The 20,723-nt window shown below is 38.3% G+C and overlaps 1 protein-coding gene across 4 annotated transcripts in view; it reads right to left on the reverse strand.

Moving 5' to 3' along the window:
• Window positions 1-20,723, reverse strand: part of LOC128942045 (transducin-like enhancer protein 4) — a 97,642-nt gene that overhangs the window by 67,108 nt on the left and 9,811 nt on the right. The window lies entirely within an intron of this gene.

Genomic DNA, 20,723 nt, shown 5'->3' on the forward strand with positions numbered 1-20,723 from the left:
TGTATCAAACTGAACTCTCTCTTATGACGCAAAAGGAAGGATCACTTCAAATAAGAGCAATGCCATTGTAAGCAAAGGGAACAAATTCACCGTTTACTTGAAACAGTGCATATCATGAGAACATTAGCATTGCAATATACAATGTTACTGATAATCATTCTACCATATATTTCAGGAAGGAATACTGCAGCCTTGTAACACACTTCTGCTGTTATCTATTCTCCTGGTTAGTAGTAGCTACTTTCATGTGGCAACTGTAACCACAAATTAATAATACACATGGTTTTATTTTCATATCAGAGATCAATTCTCTGTATTTAATCTGAAAATCTCAATAGAGACAGAGGAGATCTGTTTAAATAATACAAGAATTACAGCTCCAGAAGCAGAATATTCAAAGCCACACAGACTTTCCTACTATAAATCATAATTTTCTTACAGTAAATTCTAACCAGGATCAGCTCCTCATTTTACGATCAGACTTTCCTCTTGCAAAGTCACGAATTATGGGATAAAGACATACTAACATGCAATTTAGCATTCCTTCTTCTAAAGGCAAACCTTCCAGCCTTTTTGCTATGCTGTCTTTTAAATAGCAAACACTTGGAAAGGAATCTGTAGATCAGAAAGGCTCACAAGCAGCACTAAAAAGGCAGAAGTTCAAATAAAATAAATCTGGGTTCAAGGAATATTACAGTTAAAAAGCTATGTAACCAGCAGATGTGGTTTGCAAGAGTTAAGAGCACATGTGAAACTAACTCTGCCCCCTTGTGCATACTGTGTGATACACATGACTTAATACATACTATTTTGGAATACACTTCTCCCTTTCTCTGAAATCCACCTAGATTCCCATACACTATTTATATAGCAATTTCTATCTTAAACTGTCCTTGTATCTCCTCACTGGTTTTCACTGTTTATGCAAGTCCTCATATCATTAAATTTACGCATTTTAATGATTTTTTTTCGTATTTGTTTAATACATCTTTTCTATTTATTCAGCAGCATAGGTACCTTATAGGATACTTTATAATATGTTCTGTTCAGCAAAAATATAAATTATCCACAAATTTCAAATACATCTATAATATCAGATATCCCACAAGGCAAAGCTTAAATATTCTTTTAAATAGACAGCATTCACTACACTAGTTGACAAGGAGATTTATAACTGCTTGTTACACAGAGCAGCACAGGGAGTCACAAGTTGTGTGCACCTAAGCTTCAGCCAGAAAGGCTACACTATCCAATACACCATTACTTGAACATGAGATTTGATTAAGGAAATTTGATTTGATTAAGGAAATGTAGACTGTAATATAAGGCACAGCTGTAAAGTACCTGTGCTTAGTGGTTCTTAGTCATTTCCAAATTTTGGGTTCCAGCCACACTGTTTTTTGTTTTTTGGGGTTTTTTTTGAGAAATCTCCTGAGTGCCCTAAAGCCAGTGAGAAAACTACACATTCTATTCTTCAAGGCTTTTCCACATGAGCAGAAAATTCCCCAGTTCCTCTGTCTTGGGGTAAGCTGAAGCCACTCTGACCTGCCATTTAACATAGACATGTGCCTTCTTAAAAAAAAAAAAAAAAAAAAAAAATAAAAGGCACACCATGCTTTCTTCTGCTGCAAAACAACTCCTCCCATCTTTAAAACACCTGGCCCTGCACAGCTCCCCATGGGTAGCCTTTGGAAAACCCCTTTTCTACCACAGCTACATCAGCTAGAGAGCTTTACTGCACTGCTAAGGAACCAAGAACAAAACCAGCTGAAGAGCCATGCACGAGCTCAGCATCTAATTTTAAAAAGCTTGTAGATTCATAGATTTTAAGGCCAGAAGGGACTGTTACCATTGTCTTATTTGACCTCCTGGGTAACACAGGCTGTAAAACTTCACTGGCTTCCCCATCAAACCCGTAAATTACCGTTCAGCTAGAATATAGCTTAGTCAACAAAAATAATTGTATTCAATTTACTTTGAGGCATTTCTTCTCAAGTAAGGTACTCAACCACAGATACTTCAAGTTATTTCAGTTATTATGTTTTTCTTTTGATCACTTTTCTCCCCTCTCCCCAACAGATATATGTCTCCCTTCTACTGCTCTTCTGGCCAATGTGGCCTGAAATACATTTGCTCAATATTTATAGAAAAATTCACCTCTGGCAGATTCCAAACCTGGGAAATGTTCAACTAAAAAGAGTTTTCTAAAAAGCTGTAAGTAACTGAAAACAGGTGGCTGAATATGTACAGTTACACAACAGCAATAAATGTCTTTATATCAATCCCACTGGAGTGCAGAACGAGTCCTTGCATGCTGTATGCAGGGAAGTGAGCTGATGGAGACAGCACCCAACTCATCCTGTGGAGAAGAAAAATAGCTAAAACAGGTTCAAGTGATGTCAAAACATTCCTCAGCAGCATTTCTCTGCTAGGCCAATCACAACAAAGTCAAAAACCCTTGCTATGCCGAAGTGTTTGCATTTTTTCCTTATTAAAACAGTCTTCACTTTCCCTAACAAAAAGCATCCCCAGTTGCTTTTATGGTTGTGTATACAGTTATCATCCTCCAAACTCAGGCAGCAAGGAAACAGGCCAGCTGAGCAGCAGCAGACTGAAGAGACACAGCACGACTGAGACACGGACTGCCTACCTTTGGAGACCACATGCACTCTGAAGGCATAAAGGAAAACACTGTGTACATGCACAAATGATAGGAAGGTACACACTCTGTACCAGTAAAAGTATCACACCAGGCATTTTCATGTGGTAAATATGAAGTACACTCTGTCTCAATACTTCAACTGTTTCGACAATTAACAGCAGGAGATAATGCCAGCAAGAGGCTTGATTGTCTTCCACAAAACATACAGGAGAAAGGAGTTAGCTGCCAGAAGCTAGTTGGATGGGATTCTTGAGATGCTGCCCTGAAGCTTGAAGGTGTAGGTACTGATGACATAGATTAGCGTCTCAGTAGACCTATTCTTAGTACCCCTGGAGGAAGCCTGGAAACTCATTCTTCTTTGCCTAAGGTACAAACTCCGACACAAGGTAACGCACAAATTCGCATTTCTACTCACACACATTTTTACAACCCTGCATTTGAACAACACTACAGGATTTCTTTTTTCTGTTAGGCATCAGGTCAATAGGTTTTTCATGATCAGTCTAACTGCCAGGAGAAGGAGAAAGTATGATTTCATAAAACCAGGCGTCCAATTCCTCACACAGAAAGTCAAAGTTGCCTCAGAAACATGGCTACTTCCAGAGTCATCTAATTTTACCTCTTTTGTCCCATCGGACCAGGCTTTAGAGAGGCTTCATTTATTTACAGGCCCTTCCACTGGGCTTCAGTTATCAGCCAGCAACGCTGTGGACACACACACTTCTAATGGCCTATGTTTTGAAACCAAGTCTAATCTGATGGCACAGTGCCCAAACTCCTTTTCCAGCATAGCCATTAAAGGATGTAGGTTATTGCTATTGTCACCATTGATATTTGTCATTGTAATGTAATTAGGGCCCTAAAATGATGCATTACAGCCCTTGGCACAGCTTCTATTAAAATCTTTTCTTCTGCTCACTGAACTGCGACCTGCTTTCTGATGAATAACAGACAGACAGCTTTAGGGTGAGGAACAGATTCATCAAAGTAGTATTTTCCAGCTCTGGAAATAAAATAAATAAATAAATGAGTACAAGGGCAACCTAAAAAGAAAAACACAAGGGGGGTGGATGAGGTTAGGGGGAAGGAAAGCAAACAGCATACTTGAATTTCATTTGACCACTTGAAATTCTGATTGCATCTAATGAATCTTTCTTAGGACAATATATTCCCAGCCTGTGAATCACATGGTTAATCAGGGCTCTAATCTGCTATCCATCAGCCTATGCCAGCACTGTAAATTCCAATTACATTTATAGGTTATGTGGGTCATGCATTCCCAAACAACTATATTCACGGATATCCCATGTAAACTGGCACATTTTCTGAAATGCTGTTGTTAGTGTTACTGAATGTTATAATACCATTCAAAGCTTTATGAAAGCTCCTGATAAACAACTGCTAAATTATTGCCTGTGGATACAGCGTGACGCTCTGAAATAGCATTAATGGCTCAATAAAAGGGTGACTGCTCATGCCAACATATAAAAAAGATAGCTTTTGCTGCCACAGTTTGTCAAATCTGTTAACAAACACCGACACTTCTATTACTCCTTTCCCTGAACACAAAAGATGCTTGGTTTTGCATAAAAACACACCAGCATGGAACCAGAAAAGATGAAGGAAAGGCAGAAAGGAAAGACTTGTGCTCAAATCGCCTTTTTGCTTATGTAATGCAAGCCTCTATTGTTTGCATCCTTTGGGAGACACCTACAAGACACTGCTTTAAAAATTTTGGTCTCTTTTCATCGACACTTACGTGGTATCATTTTAAAAAGAGAAAGATTAAGTATTTATTAACTACAATGTTAACTTTTTTCCTTTTTTTCTGCATATGAAGATATGATAATAAATCACTGTGCCAGAATCTGATCCCAGTAAAATTATGAAGACCCATATCAGTTAACAATCCCTTCAGCATTGTTGCAGGGATTCAACACAAGAGCAAAAGCTTAAGTTTCTGATTCAGACAGTGAAATCTTTTTGACCTGAAAGTTGAATGGCACTTTATTTCCTAAATACACCCAAAAACCTGACACCTTAAGTTCAGAAGTGCCTATAAAGCGTTCTGAAAAATGTTCAAAGATAAGTCTGTAGATGAGACTATACCTCAGGCCACTTGAGGTCACCCAGTAAAGCTGGTCCTTGGAGCACAACCATGGCTCCACAGCTATCAGCTGCAGGAAAAGAGGAGCATGTGATGGACCATTAGAATCCTAAATCCCTTTCAGGATGGCAACATAATGGTTTAAGTCAATTTACCCTTGCCACACACAGCTAAAATAGGGCATAAGCACTCAGTTAAATATGTTCACATGCGTTAATTAGCATTTTAGCATATGTCCCAATTCTTAGCACTGATGGAGATTAAAAAAGAAGCAAGAGTCATATAAACTCCAGTTATTAAAGTATTCAAAAATGTTGTAATAGATAGAGAGTTCAGAATAAATTTGTTGCTCAAAAATATCTATTTGCACTCCCTTTTTCCTGGGAAGAAAAAAAAAACATAAATGATCCTGTGCAAAAAAAGAAAACTGGGATTTTATTTATAGCACATAAACTTTGGGAAAATATTTCCACTATATTTCACAAAGTTCCATGGTTATTACAATTATAAAAAATTGCTGGTAAAGAATTACCACTGGAGGCTCTAGGTTTGTCAGTGGAATGGAAACAAAACTACTATATATGTATTGGTGAAATAAACCAGAATAATAAAGCATTATTGGGAAACCCATTTCAGCAGCCAGTAGGAAGAAGAATATATGCAATTACGCTTTCAGAAAAATAATCTGCAACAACTGTTATTTCAGGTTTAATTTGTTCTACACAATGCAGCCTTTGCCAAAAAGATCAATCTAGTTTATTAAGTGCTTACCAAGAACACATGCACACACCCTAAACAAGTATTTCACAAATTAGTGAGAACAAAAAAACATTATTACACTGTATGAAACATATCATGATTCTGAATAAAGCAAGCAAAAAAGCTAATCTTAGTATTTCACAGAAAATTAACTCTTCATTCATAAAGAAGAATGTGTTTTGTTTTAATCACAGACTTTTGTCTGGAAATGCTTACTCCAGTTCTACAGAACTGGAGGAAATACTACCAGCCTTGAATATAAAATTTCTTTTCAGCCCTAAAGGAATGGTGTTTAGAAACCAAGATACAAAGAGCCTACTCTTGTAGTTAAAGCAAGTGGAGGGAAAAGACCTTCTTACCTTCTGTGGTAAGAAGGACACTAAATAAAAAATATCTTCTTCACCAAGTCAAATTGCTGATGTTTAGGAAAAACAATTTTAGCAATGCACATACAAGCAACCACCACCACCAGACTGCCAAATAACTACAAGTACCATTCTCCACCTCACTTTCCTACCAACTTTTTTACATCTCATCAAATCTCATAAAGTGATGTAACTTTCTCTTTGCAAGTTAATTCAGTGTTTTTAAAGTAAATTTATTTGTCTATTTTGCAAAAAAATAGTACAAACAGCAGCATAAGCAATAAACTGGAGTGGAAGACTTCTCAAAATCAGTTTTCTAATGTACATACTGCTCTGTGTGAATTGATAAGACACAGCTATTATTTAATGTCTCAAGAATCACACGGAGCTGAACTGAGCACAAAAGGATACATCCTGAATCATTCATGATTAAGACAATGAAAAGCAAGTCAACTAGGGTGACATATAAACATGCATGAGGCCTGTTGCGTGATGAAGTTGATGGTATTTTGTTAAAATCAACATACATCAGCAAGCAGGGAACAGAAATGCACAGCCTGGACAATACCAAAGTTCTTCAGTTTCTCAGGCAGCCATGAAGCTGCATCCTGCCCTGCCCTGATATATGTACCTGCAGAGCATCCAATAAAAGGCTGCAAGTGGAACTTGAAATGGCAAAGACTGGCTTCAATTTCCCTTCCTCAAAGGCAGCAGGAAACACTTGCTGAAAAATCAGACAGAAATGAGTGAAAGGACACTGCCGCAGTAAATGCTGTTCCCGTCAGTAGAGCTCTGAAGTCCTCTTTAAGGTACTGTGCTTCACCTACAAGCAATCCTCAGCATTTCACAGCAATACTTTTTTTGTGAAGTATGTCCTCATTACATAGGGATGAGAACTTTCCACCACTCTCTACCAATTTTTAAACAGTTAAATAAAATACAGAGAAAAAAAAATTTTCAACTTACAGACCTATGGCACCAGACTAAGGCAGCTTCAGCTTGAAGTTCAGTATTTTGCATCTGTTCCCTAGCTGCAATTAGTTCAGAATTTCCCATTTTAATCTTTCCCGTAACTGCTGAAAGACAATAGCACAGGCACAATCTTTTATTACTCAATTTCTGCCCCCACACTCTCTGCCAAAGAGTCTGACCACAGTTCTGCACCTGCTGGAAACGGCACAAGCCAGTCTGAGCCTGTCCTGGCAGCTATATGCATATATTGGTTTTAGACTCTAGTTCTAATTTAGTTAGGGGAAGAAAAGTCTCCTATGTATTTATTTACATCACACGATTTTTTACATTTTGTTTCACAGGGGTGACAGGAAAACCAGTCAGAAAGGAATACTACAGATTAGTAGTTTTAATGCTACATCATGAAAAGTTAAACAAAGACAAGAAAAGATTGAGAGAGCAAAAACCTGTTCTCCATAGGTCTGTGTTTAACTTGAGGTGGTGGCCTTAACTGCTCTGGAAAAATACTAAGGGAGTAAGATTTCATTGAAAAGGTGAAAATATCTAGCATTTTAATCTAAAAGAAACCACGCTGTTAAAATTTACATATATTGTGCTCACAAAAGAGGGTTCTGATTTTTAAAAAATAATGTTACCATAAACACTGCAATAATTTTCCCCACTACAAAATGAAACTGTCAATGTCCCCTTCTGACCCTTGTCAGAAATTCACTTTTGTCTGCAAATACATATAGAGGAAGACTCATAAGTAGCTACAGGTACCTGTTATCTTGCATCCACTCTCTGTATTATGGCTACACTGCTTACTCTGGAGCAGCATGCTTCAAATGTTGATCACTTAGATACCAACATGCTACCAGAGTTGAGAACTGTTAAGACTGTGACAGATACCCAGTTACACCTAAAAAACTTATACTTTACAGTCCTGATACATGCAGAAAACACTGCCACCAGTGGCAACATCCAACAGCCTGCAAGGAAAGAAAATTAAGTTTCTCCAGCAAGTATTGTGGTCTTACAGGTTTTAATAAACTACATAAAATCAATCAATAAACTGATAAAAGTGGCAATCAGAAGTCACTCATAAAAAAAAGAAATACAATGTGACTGCTGAACTCAAGTTTATTTTCTTCCAAACTCATCTGGAAGCCAGGAAACAGTCCTTCTACATCAGGAACAAGACTACTGTTTCTCTTCCACCTTTGGTTTCCTTTGCCTACTTCAGCCCTACAGGCTAGGAAAGGTGGAGCCCATAGTTTGTCTGATTCATTGATAGTCACACCTTGATTGTGTTTGCTTCCAGAAAAGAAAATACTAAGAATAAACACTAATCTATTTGGTGGATTTATTAATTCCGTTTACAAGAATTCTGAGTGCTTGGAAACTTTGCTGTGTATTACCTTCAATTATTCATTTCTTGTTCCCACCCAGCAATTTCTCAATACATCAGAAACAGCAGTCAATTAGCTCAAAAATGAAAAGATAGAAGGTTTTTATTTAAAGCAAACAAAATTTTAACTCATAGCCATTACCACGAAAATGAGCAATACTCAGATGCAATTTCTTCAGATTAACACAACAGATTTTAGTATTTGAAACAATAGACAAAAATATTGCCCCTTTTAAGCCAATACAGAACAGCACAATTTTAACATCTCTTAAAGAGATGAAAAATCAGTGCAGTGGATTCTGTGGCAATTGTATTTTCAAGTTTTGATTTGGAATCCTTATAAAGACAGAAACTCAAATAATGTGTTAGTCTCTCACATTTTAAACCAACTGAAGTATGATACCTGCTAATTCTTTCTCAAGATAAATAAATGATTCATACTCTATCAAATCTCAGTTGCTGGAATAGTGTTCATCTGGGAAGCAGAATACATTTAAGACACCTATCTCCCTTTCTGATCTAAAGAGTTTTTTGTTTGTTAAATCAACACACTACAAGTGGAAGTTTACTAAAATACCATGAATGTATACGTAGGACACATTTCCTTTTACTCCAGATTTAAGTGCAAGTTTCAGCTTCAGGCATTGGCTCATGATTTCCTCATGCTTGAGATGGCAATGCCACACACCTACAGAAGTACAAGCTAAAAACTTCCTGTAGGTCACAGCTGCTTGTCCTTAGGAGCTTACACCATGGATGACACAGCCAGTGAGGATACCAATTCTCTTTCTCTAGAGCATGCTGCCCTAAGGATACAAGGGATGGTGCCATGGAGCTAGGGAGCTGAGCAGAACAGCCAACAAGCAAAGACTGGACATTCCACACTTGACACATTTCAGTATCATCCCACACTCAGACGATACTGATTGCTATTTGCATTTTTAAAGTAAAAGACTTGCTGCAACCAGCTCAACAGGAGGGGATTCCTGATACAACAGAATACAGCTTTCTGAAGAGGAACAACAAAAAAAAAGACCATAGTTCCAAAAAGACTGTAGTTCCACATATTTTCTTCTATCAAGAAGAAAATATTGATATGAATTGTTATTGCTCAAAATTTCAATCATCGTTCATCATAACTACCTCTGCTGAAAATAACTATTCTAATTTCAGCATTTCTGCAATTACAATTTCTTGCAATTTTTCCTCCTAAGTGAAGGATAATGAAAGAATAAGTCTTTTAAGCCCTTAACATGTGAATACCTAACAAATGGTAGTTTCACTAGGGAAATACCTCTAAAATAATCAGGTAGTTTACAATTCTCTTTTCAGCCTTCCTAAGAAAACATATTTGCAAAGCAAATGCTAAGACATTTGTAAGACATGCATGCTTAATATGTTCACAAAAATTCGCTTGTCCAAGGCAGCTGGATACACTAAGTACATCTTGGTGTTCAATTCATTTGAATGGCATTTCCCCAGTAAAACTCCTACCAGAACGGACAGAATCTGAGTCAAGCAACACCTAATGGCATTTATCTTTAAATTACGTCAGCATTATTGAAGTTTTCACACACTCTTCATCTAAAATGGATTTCAACATAAAATAACTTCTTGTAGAAAAGCAAAGTTTAAGGCAATGCCATAAAAAGCAGAACAGAGGAGGAATAGATCAAGAACTATCTGGTTAGGAAATGCAGATTTCATTCAATGTTTTCCAGTGTATAACTTCTGTAGGATCACTCTTTGTGGAGAGCTACTATGAACTAATTCCAAGACAAAATAGTAATTCCAGACAAATACTCAGGACACATCATTTGTTAAATGTGCTTTGCATGATACTACACCTATAAACTAACAAGAGCATCTAGAACATAGTAAACACATGAAATATAGGGGGTAAATAACTCTCTAAACAGATTAACCATGTGATTAAAGCAGTTCTCCTTAAACATGTTCATATTAATAGAGTCATTAGTCAGAAGAATATTCCTTCACAAAGTTGTACCAGTTTCACACCCATGATCCTCTACGACAAATATGTCTGGGCCAGAAACATGGATTACACACTCACCAATTATGATGCACCTAGGCAGAGAAGATGCCTTAATCCATAAAAGTAGCCCTTAATCCAGTTACTCCTCCTTGCACCATCCTTCTATTGGTAACATTTTTGTGGGCATGTGATAAGCTAAGCAACAAATTTATCCACACAGAAGCAGAGCCCACTTCCAAATGAAACAATTACATTTTTTCAAATATACGCACCATCCCAGGACCAGTCTACCATAGGGTTGACCCAAATGCAGGATCACCCCTCACATTACCACTGCCGTCTTCTGCCCTCAAAGTGCACAGAAGACTTCAGCCCTAGACACGCAAAATCTCAAAGGTGAGATTTTTCTGAGCACTCCTTTGAGTCAGGAAACAAAAGCACAATTAAGGGACCATGCAACAGCATTTCTGTCAAGCTGCTCATTTTATTACAGATACCAGTAGTTCTCTGGGCAAGATAAGGCACCTAGTTCACCTCCTCCACTACACTGCCACCAAGTCACATTGGTATCAATCATATCCTAATCTTTTCACCTCTCGGGTTAGTATCATGACTGGCTTAGCCTGAGGTTTCAACTAGCCTTTAGAGCACCTGTTAGACATCTGGTAAATCAAGCCACCAATATCCAACTCACATTGAATTCAAACAATAAATAAATATAAGCTAGTGCAAATTAGGGGCAGACATACCAAGTCAGTACAGGTCAAATGAAGAAATTAAATACTGTGGTCAAAAGTGTTAAGAAAAACCCACACTCACAAAACAATGTATTTTTTTTCAGTCATAGCAGACAGAATGAGAGACAGCAAAACTACATTTGCATGCCCTGTCTGCTGTGGATTTAATGGATTTCTGGCTTTTTGACATGGAATAATTCTATGGTTTACCAAAATGCGAGACTCTGGACTTGTTAATTTCACATTTAGCTTGCTAGGTCTGTAATCTTGCCACTCTTTTAATCAAAAAGGTTTCAGGTGAGCATTTACATGAAAAATACTCATTCAAATCCTAACATTTTACCCACAAAAATACACAGAGGTTGGATATATTCTGGTTTATGAAAATCTGTTTTGCACAAACTATGATAATTATTCCTTTTTGTAATAGCAGCTTCCCATGACAATTAGAGACTTAGATGTGCTATTCTGTTTGCATTAGAAATTTGCCAGAAATATACAAGAAAGGAAACTTAAAATTACTGAACTACCTACCAATGGTTTGCAAACCTGCTTGTGTAAAATCATTATCTGTTTTTCACAAAAGAAGCAGAAAATGCTGGGAGGAGTAGGATGAAAAATAGGTTTGATGACAAGCAGATAGCTCAGACTGTGCTTCCTTTGTGTGAGCTTCAGTGAAGATGTGAGAATAAGCTGGAAAATGGTATACTTCAATATAAAGTTAAATCAGTTTAAAATTACTGAATTATATATTGAAATAAGTCCATTTCCACTACTATAACACAGCAAGTGTGGGTGAAAGCAAGGGAAAGAGACGTGAGAAAACATGTACTTTTTTATGTCACCAACAAGGGATACAATTACTTTTACCATCACAAGTATAACTTCTGCTCCTGAACATAAAACCGAAATTGCTTTAAACTAGCTACAGAATAACCCAAGGAGCTGGATAAATACTCAGCACAGTCAAAACTTGCCAACTTCTCAGTTATTAGGACCTGAGCAAGTCTGTTCAAGCACACATGCATGTACTTCATTAATACTCTTAAATACCACCCACATGCACCAAACACCACTTTAACTCTGTACCTGCAAACAAAGTATTCAAAATAGATGCCATTTTTCTGCAGTCTAAAGCAACACAAAATCACTCTCAATATCCACTGCAGAACCTGTGTTATGGTTGTAAATCTCCAGCTCTACTGACTAACCTAGACTGTACACTGAGAGATTTTATAGTTTTATTAAATTCATAGCTGTTCTGCATCCAAAGTTGACTCCCTTCTGAAGGAGGGTAACCACAACAGGTAGAAGCAAACTGATGTTTAAATACAGAAAGTGACCTGCTTTACCACCTAAATTCCACTGCTCCACCAAAGTGGAAAAGCAGAGCAGTGTTGCAGAGAGAACCAGATATCAAACCTTTCTTTTATATTGTATTGAAGAGAGTCCTTAGACTAGTACTTCTTTTCAGAAGTTCAACTTGCATTTTTGCTCAAATTACATTTACAGCTTCTCTTGCGTAGGGTATTTATATAGTGAGGAGTGATGATTCAGTCAAAGCTGTGATCCTCCCTACTGAATATGAAGCTGGTTTGCCTAATCTTTTGACATCTCTCATTGTCATCACCTTCCCTCCTTCAACCTCTGCAATAAATAAATCAAGAAAAAGCCTTGAGGAATTCATTGTGTAGTGGGCAGGTAAAAATACAATCATGCTTAAAAAGAGATTGGGAAACCATCTATTCGAGAGCTACACCAAGATCATGCCTCAGACTAATTCTGCATAGTTCCACATAGAACTAGCCAGCACGGAAAAGTGTATCAAACTCCCTATTATCCCTAACTTTACAATGTAATTGCTTGTACCAGAGAACCAAAATCCCACTGTGTTGCAACCACTCATGCATAGCTACACATGCATTGTAAAGGTTGCACATGCACACAGGTCACATGAATACTACCACAAAGTAAGAAATTTTGGTTTTCCCCAAAAAAATCCCACCCTGGTAAAAAAGCAGTATTACCCCATTGTCCAAATGGAGAACAGAGGCTGAGAAGATGGACTACCACAGGGAAAGCACTGACTGCACTGCCACTGAAAGGTACATTACTCGAACCTGTTAATTGCAGCTGGAACAGAAGATAGCAGAATTCACATGAGAAACAAAAGGAGGACAAAACTGTTTGGGAAAGAGCACTCTGCCCCAAGCATACCACCCTATTGGATAGACACAGCCACTTCTGAGTGACTCCCATGCAATAGCATCTCACCTCCTGTTTCTTAACGCTCTGCTCTCCAAACAATCCCCTGTGGTAAGGGCAATGCTTCAGGAAACAATATTACTTCCACTTCCCAGAGACAGAGATCTGAAGCAGTGAAAGCCACAGGTGAAGTCTCCAGAAGATATGTAATGGGATTTTTAAAAATATCTTAACAGACTAGACATGTAATTCTGCAGAATGTTAGCAAGAGACAGATACTCAAGAGGATTTTCTAGAATACCTTAGCACATGGGGGCTTCTACCCTTACTTACAGCTATGTAAATGTAGCTTTGCATCCTAAAAAAAACAGAGCATATACCAGAAAAATCCCAAACTACAGTCTTCAGCCCCTAATCTCCCCACTCAGGAATGACACAGTGATGAAGTCATCAAAAGCATACACGAGTTTCCATCTTCAGTACTGAAGCTACTCTGCTGAGTCTTTGGCTTAAAAATTATCGAGTTCTTTGTCACACAGCTCACAACTCAGTCTTGCAAAAACCTGGTCCCTGTAACTCAGTCCTTCTGCAGCCATGTTCCCCAGACAGCTGAGAATCTCTGCTAGCACTTTATTCAGACATAAAATACAGCAGCAACACATTAAAAAAAAGGAGCGGAGATCAGACAGACTTCTGTGTCATAGCATAGAGGTTAAAGATCTTAGTTGGACCAATTTACACATTACTTATATTCTTTCTTTAGTTCTCTTTCCCTGTCTAATAGGTTTCTGTGAAAAGTGGAAATATGCCCAATTCTTCCCTTGGGGAAGGAAAGTCTCTTTTCCAGTCCCTGCTTAGAACCAATGTACATAAAAAAACACCACAGGGTAAACCACATAAATAGGTTTTGGGCAGGGACTGTAACCCAGTAGAAATCATCCAGCTGGCCAGAGTCTTTCCAGGGGGGGGATAGCACAAACTGCACCTCTCCTCTTTCAGCTTTAGTGGACCATTAGGAATCTCACACAAACCAGAGTGTTTTCTGCTGGGTATATCAGTCATTTTTCTGGGACAGAAGAAACATGGGTCTTGCTAGTAGACAAAAAAAAAAAAAACCATCTGAACTGAGATGAATCAAGAGTCCTGCCTTCTGCAGCTTGTTTAAGAAAAATTCATACTATGCTTCTACTTTGATACAAACATTATGTACCACTCTGAAAAGTGATTCTGAAACTACTAAGCCAAGGCAATGTGCCCCAACAGCACCAACTTTGGTGACTTCAGGCAATGAGAGATTTGAGCCACTCCTGCAACATCAACATTCCCCTATGAAGTCCCTCCACATGTGCCAGATTTCTTTGGTACCATGCTGAGTCACACCACACACCTCAAGCACTTGTCTGCTCTCGTCCTGCAGCCCAGTGGTGCAAAAGTGCCTACATCATTGCTCCCATCTTGCCGCAGAGAGCAGTCAAAGTAGCTTATCCAAGGTCTCACGGGAATCCTTGGACAGCATAGTCTAGAAACTTGCACCAGCTTCCCTCCAAGCCCCAGATCCTGGCAGCTGCATCTCATCCACCTGAGAGCTTTTTGCCTTGCTTTACATTAATACAGAGAGGCATTTCCTCTGTCTACAGATTTTCAGGCCCTCCAGGTCTGTCACAGGCTTGAAAAAAACCCTCTTGACCCTTAATGCAGTGCATACTTACAGCTGCATTGTTCTTTCAAAATGTGTAAACTAAGATTACCCCAGGATTCTTTCACCTACACAAAGAGATGTTAAAAATCAAGGCTTCAGACAAAATATACACCTGAGTTCCAAGCACAAAAATAGAGCTAACAGCAACTAAACAAAGGACAAAAGATAATTCCTACATTCATAAGGCCTCTATGTCCATTTGACGGAAAGAATATCTGAAAAAAAATGTTGCAAATGCAAAGAACCTAGACACTTGTATCTGCAAAGAAAAGTCCCATGTCTTTCTATGGACGAAGGCTCTTTAGGTGTATAATAGCAAGGCTGCTAATATTAGTTTTAGAAGCATCTTGTATACATGCTTGAAAACTCATCCTCAAACAGAACCCTACAACCTCAGAAAGAAAAAAGCAACCACATGTATGCTCGGGGGGGCCCTCTTCTTGTACAGTCTTGTGGTGCTGTTTCTCTTTCCATCTCTAAATGCATGATCAAACCTAAGAACAAGAACAATTTTCATCCTTGATAGATTGTGGTTTTAGAAAAAATGTCAGAAAGAAACCATGCCCCAGAAATTTCTAGGATGTCACAGGCACACAGTTGTAAGACTTTTTGTTATGCTGCCAACAACTGAAACAAGAGGCATTTTTGGTGTCACTAGTCTATAGAGATAAACCAGGGAACTTTGTGGGGGTAAGAAAACTAACTGTCTTGTAGATACCAATGGAAAATATTCTATTTATGTTCTTCGTATTCAAGACACGTTATTAGCTTTGTTTTCCACCTCTAGAAAAGACTTAAAGCAGGGAGGTGCAAAGGAAGCAGGGTATCATTCTTGAATTAATTAAACCAAGAGCTTATACACAATTTGCTTTTCAAGAATAAATACCTACAAAAATAACTCTGATAAAATAAAAAGTCCCTTGACATTTGGATGAAGTTGCCAAGGATATTTAATACAGCAAATAAGCAGGAAAGCCTCATCAATACTTGATTTTGCTGTTGTTTTAGATATTGTTTAAGAAGAGACAGAAAGAAAACATACACCTTTCCAGCAGAAATTAGGAAGTATTGATAAAAACTGTAAATAAGCAACATGTTCAGACTGCAACAGCCTTCTGCAACCAGGACAGAAAAGTCTACTGGTCAAGTTGAGTACAAGAATAGACAACCTATCCTTTGTTATCACACTGAGACAAGCATACAGAGAATGTTTTATGCCCAAAGTTTTCCAAACCTTGTGTTACTCAACATTGTGGATGTGTATTTCAAGAGGCACCTACTTTGTATCTAGTCACATGCTCTACAAAATTACAGAAACCCAACATTAGCGGTGCTGTAGCTGACTCTCTTTTACACATCAGCGGAGTGCCATCTTTCAAAGAGGGCACTAAGGTAGATGGTGCTCATACAGAGTGAAGTATGGCACTGCAGGGAAGTAGGCGATGTGAGAAGAAAACCAATTAAACAGCTTCCTCCAAACATTCCCTTTTCTTTGCCTTCTCCATCAAATGGAAAAGCTTAAGTGTTGTGGCCTGGTTTGGTCTTATGCTCTTTTCTTTCCTTCTCCAAATGTTAGCACAAAGACCTGACTCTGCTATTTCCAACTTCAATCTCCAAATACAATTAACAGAATAGCAGATAGGAGGACAGTTCAAGTATCTGTGGAGCTATATCTCCTGGTAACCTCTGGAGCATAAGGACAAAGGAGACTCCAAAACAGCTAAGGTATAACTGGACCTTGTTACACAGTGAACATGGGTTTGCAAGGAGTCCTCTTCCTTCCACAGCAAACACATTTTCATTCAATATTCAGTGATTCTCTAGAATCTCTCATCTAATAATGGATGTTAAGTAACTAAATCTTAAATCATGCCCCATCACGTACATATCACTACCATTCAGCAGAGAGACAGAAATGTCACAAGACTGTTGCAAAGGGCTGCAGCGCTCACAAACTTGCAGTTGGAGAAACCCCAGCCAGTAATTTGTTACAGGCCTTGAATTAAAAATGCCCTCTTCCCTGGATCTGAGGCAAGCAAGCCCCTGGATAAGCATCAGCAGGTATCTAGGGCACAAACCAGAAACACTGACTTTTCTCTGCAGATCCACAGTACTTCACGAAGGACGAGTACTGAACTTTTTCCTCCTGCAGCCACCATAAAAACACAGTGGAGACTCACAGCCCTCTGAACCAAAACCACGACACAGTTTGGCTCAGCTGCTGGTCTCAAACACCCGCATGGAGTCCATGTGGCCACTGGCTTCTTGGCTGTCAAGCGGCAAGACGGTGGCTAGTCCACTTCAAACCCAACACAGGACCTCTCAAGGCAGACAGGTGAAAATACAGCACTAGTTATTTTGTCTCCCTTGCACTTATTAATAGGAAAGTGTAATTGGAAAAAAGCGCTGTGTCATCAAAAAGAAGTCGAGAATCATTTCAGGTATGAAGTGTGGCTGAGAACTTCTTATTCACCCCCATAAAAGGGTAGAAAAGGAGAAAAGTGGCTATCCAAGATAAAAACTTTGCTCAAAGATTTCTCTATTTTCCCACTGGTTTTTAAAAGTAACATTTGAATGGCATGATATATAGGAGAAATTGGTTTGCCAGCACATATAAGTTACTGAGAAAGAGAGATTAATCAGATATCCAAATATTACAATCTAGAACTCCCATTGTCTATCTCATTATAAGGAATGTGCAAAAATGAAGATCCACCTCTCCTGCCAAGAAGCAGAGAGACTTGAGAAAGCATTTTGATTACACTTTTTCTTTCTCTTCCTTAACCCCCTGTTGTAGTGTGGCAACCCCCAGCTAAAAGCTTGCTCAAGTTTGCCTTATGAATAATTTTAAGTAATACTGTCAAATTAACACGGTAAATGAGAGCTTCAGCCATGGAGCAACTGTCAGTAACATCCTGTAACCCTAACTTTGCCAGGTCTGAGGTCTGTGCACCATCAAACAAGCATTCAACCACCCTCTACAAGGATCTCACCACTGTGCCAGTTCAGCAGGTCCTCCCTCATCCACAACTGAGTCTGTTGCTGTAACCTCATGGGCACTCCTGCGTTCTGAGGAAACCAATTGCCTTGAGGACACAAAAGACCCAAGCTATACCTTTTTGCTGTTGTTCCTGGTATTAAAATGGTCAGTGTTAAATTTCAAAAGCATTTACTGTCACTGCCAATACGTACCACAATATTTTATTGAGCATTTGCAGAGAAGCATGTATTATGTATTGGCCTTGTTCTGACTTGTTGGTAAAGGGTTCAAAGTCAAAAAAGACAAGGGGCTAAGATCCCCTTTGCTCTCCGAAGCACCCTTTTGGTGCAGTGTATGTGCACCATGGGCTGCAGCTGTAATTGAAACACAGGTGATGTCTCAGCAGCAGATCCATCCTGCCCTCTCTGTGGCGCTCCTCCTTCACTGGCTACTCACTCCTAGGGCAATCACTTCTTCCTGGGGTAAGCATGAACGGGGTCAGAGCGGGTTCTGAACAGCCAAGCCACATCCATAAGCAGACAGAGCAACACAAAAGAGGTTTCCTGTACTTTAGATAGAGAGCAGCATTTTAAAAAATTAAACGCTATCTGTAATCATACAGAACATGCACACACTTAAGTAATACAATACCAAACAAAATCTAGCAGCAGGGCCTAGTGTTATGCAGATTCTTTTTAACATGAAGGGGACAAACTTTTACTTCTGCTCAATTGTGAGGTGTTCTGCCAAGGTTTTTTAAGCAAACACAAGAAAAAAGAAAAGCACATGTTCTTACTGCCAAATGTTTCACATCCCAAACTAACAGTGAAAAGTTTTTCTTCTTTGAAGAATTAAAATCTCATGCAGCAAATGTCAAAAACCTCTGTCTGTGTGTGATTCTGCAGAGAAGCTATTTAAATAGACCAAAAGAGAGGCCAACTTAGAAGATCACCACTCAAAACTATGTTCTCCACTTCCTTCTAACACACGAAGAACTGTCACCACCCTATCTCTGCCACCTTACGACACAAAAAACTTAACAAGAAGTTCCAGAAAGATTCTTTCTATATTTTCTGTTTGGTACTATTTTTCTTTAGAAGAGTACATCTCACACATTTTCTGAGAGCAGGAAATTACAACAAAAAATTGTCAGCTGTATCTCATACTCAGCTCCATTGGCTTTACCCTGAATCTTGGTATGTTTTCCTCCTTACTTGCAAAACAAACCAACTATGGAAGAAAGAAGCGAGAAATCTAAGAAGCACGAGACATTAACAGTTGGGCAGCTTAAAAGGAGAATGGAAGTAAATGAACCCTAAACTTACGTTTATCTCATTATTAATCTTCAGCCAATCTCATGATATTCCAGTAACTGTCATGATTTAACATTTGGAGTTGGCAATACAGCATACCATACAACTACATAACCATAAAGAAACCAATTCAAGTTTAGTATGGGGACTATAACTTTGATTTGCCTGACATTTGCATATTTAAGTATCTTAGCCATAACACCACAGTGTTCAATACCAGAGCGTTATGCACCTGTCTGAGGCTAAGGAAGACAATTTTTATGTCAAAATCCTATCCATACAGGCAAGAAATCACGATTAGAATTCTATTTATTATTTTTTAAATATTTCAGTTATATTTAAAAACTATTCTTTAAACAAAAGGAATATGGACAGCTGCTTTTGACATTACGCCCAAAACCATTTCTACTACACTGAACTACAGAGGTTGTGCCACCACTAAGACAAACAGTTATCAGGGGAAAAAATTCAGAGAAGTACTTGAAGTAGAATCACAGAATAGAGTGGGCTGGAAGAGGAAGAGATCTTTAAGTTCATCTAGTTCCACTCCCCCTGACATAGGCAGAGACATCTTCCACTAGATACCACTGGAACTGTAAAACAATTACTCTGAAGCAAGACAAAACCTGTAAGAATACAGATAAAAAGAAAGACAAACAGGTATTCTTAAAACCGATTAATATTTTTGCATTTTTAAACAAAGATTTATTTTTAACTTGAACTTTCAATTCTGACACAGAACAGCACTTCTTAAATGTAGATAGGTTTGGCTTCCAGATATATTTTTGTCACCTCCTGGCTAATGCAAGCATCAGTTTATATAGCCTGTGTTTCACATTATCATCTTTGTTCTGCTCCCACTGAACCTTGTGGCTGAACAGGTTTTCTGAAAGTCAGTGACAAATGTACACAGTCTGCAGACCACAAAGGTAACTTTTTTAACAATTTTAATTGCACTGCACACAAACAGACCCACATTTTTGATGAGCCAGATTCTATATTACATTCATAAACAATACACTACAATTATCCATAAAAGAAAGAAATAAAAAGTAAGACCAAATTGACAATTCTGAATTCTCTATGTCTGAGAGCCTCGATGCTAAAATTTTTTCACCAGTTTTAATTCACCAAGTCTTTGGTATTCAATGTGATTGACTGGTGTAAGCAGGCCCTTCACATTTTGTAACATAAATCAAAATCAGAATCTTAAGGAGCTTACAATGGCAATTATTTCACATGCCTGAATCCTTATGTTTGAAGTTATTTCCTTAACTGAGACAAGCAGCCAAACATTTTTAAACCAGCTTTACAATCAGCTCTGCAGTCTTAATTCTACTTTCCTAATGTCTGTTTTGTGCAATGAAAGAGCTCCTCTAGGAAAACTGGTAATGAGATCAGCAAGTGTATAACTAAAACCTGCACCACAATGCACATACACAATAGGGCAGGATCAAGTTTACACAAATGCTGTAAAGCCTGGGCATCCCAGCAAAGCAATACTTCTCTCTGAAACCTATCTGCTAATTAATGTTTTT

This window comes from Melozone crissalis, unplaced genomic scaffold (genome assembly GCF_028551555.1).
Source record: "Melozone crissalis strain CALT ecotype California unplaced genomic scaffold, PUWL_Pcris_2 ptg000005l_1, whole genome shotgun sequence".
NCBI classification, from domain to species: Eukaryota; Metazoa; Chordata; class Aves; order Passeriformes; family Passerellidae; genus Melozone; species Melozone crissalis.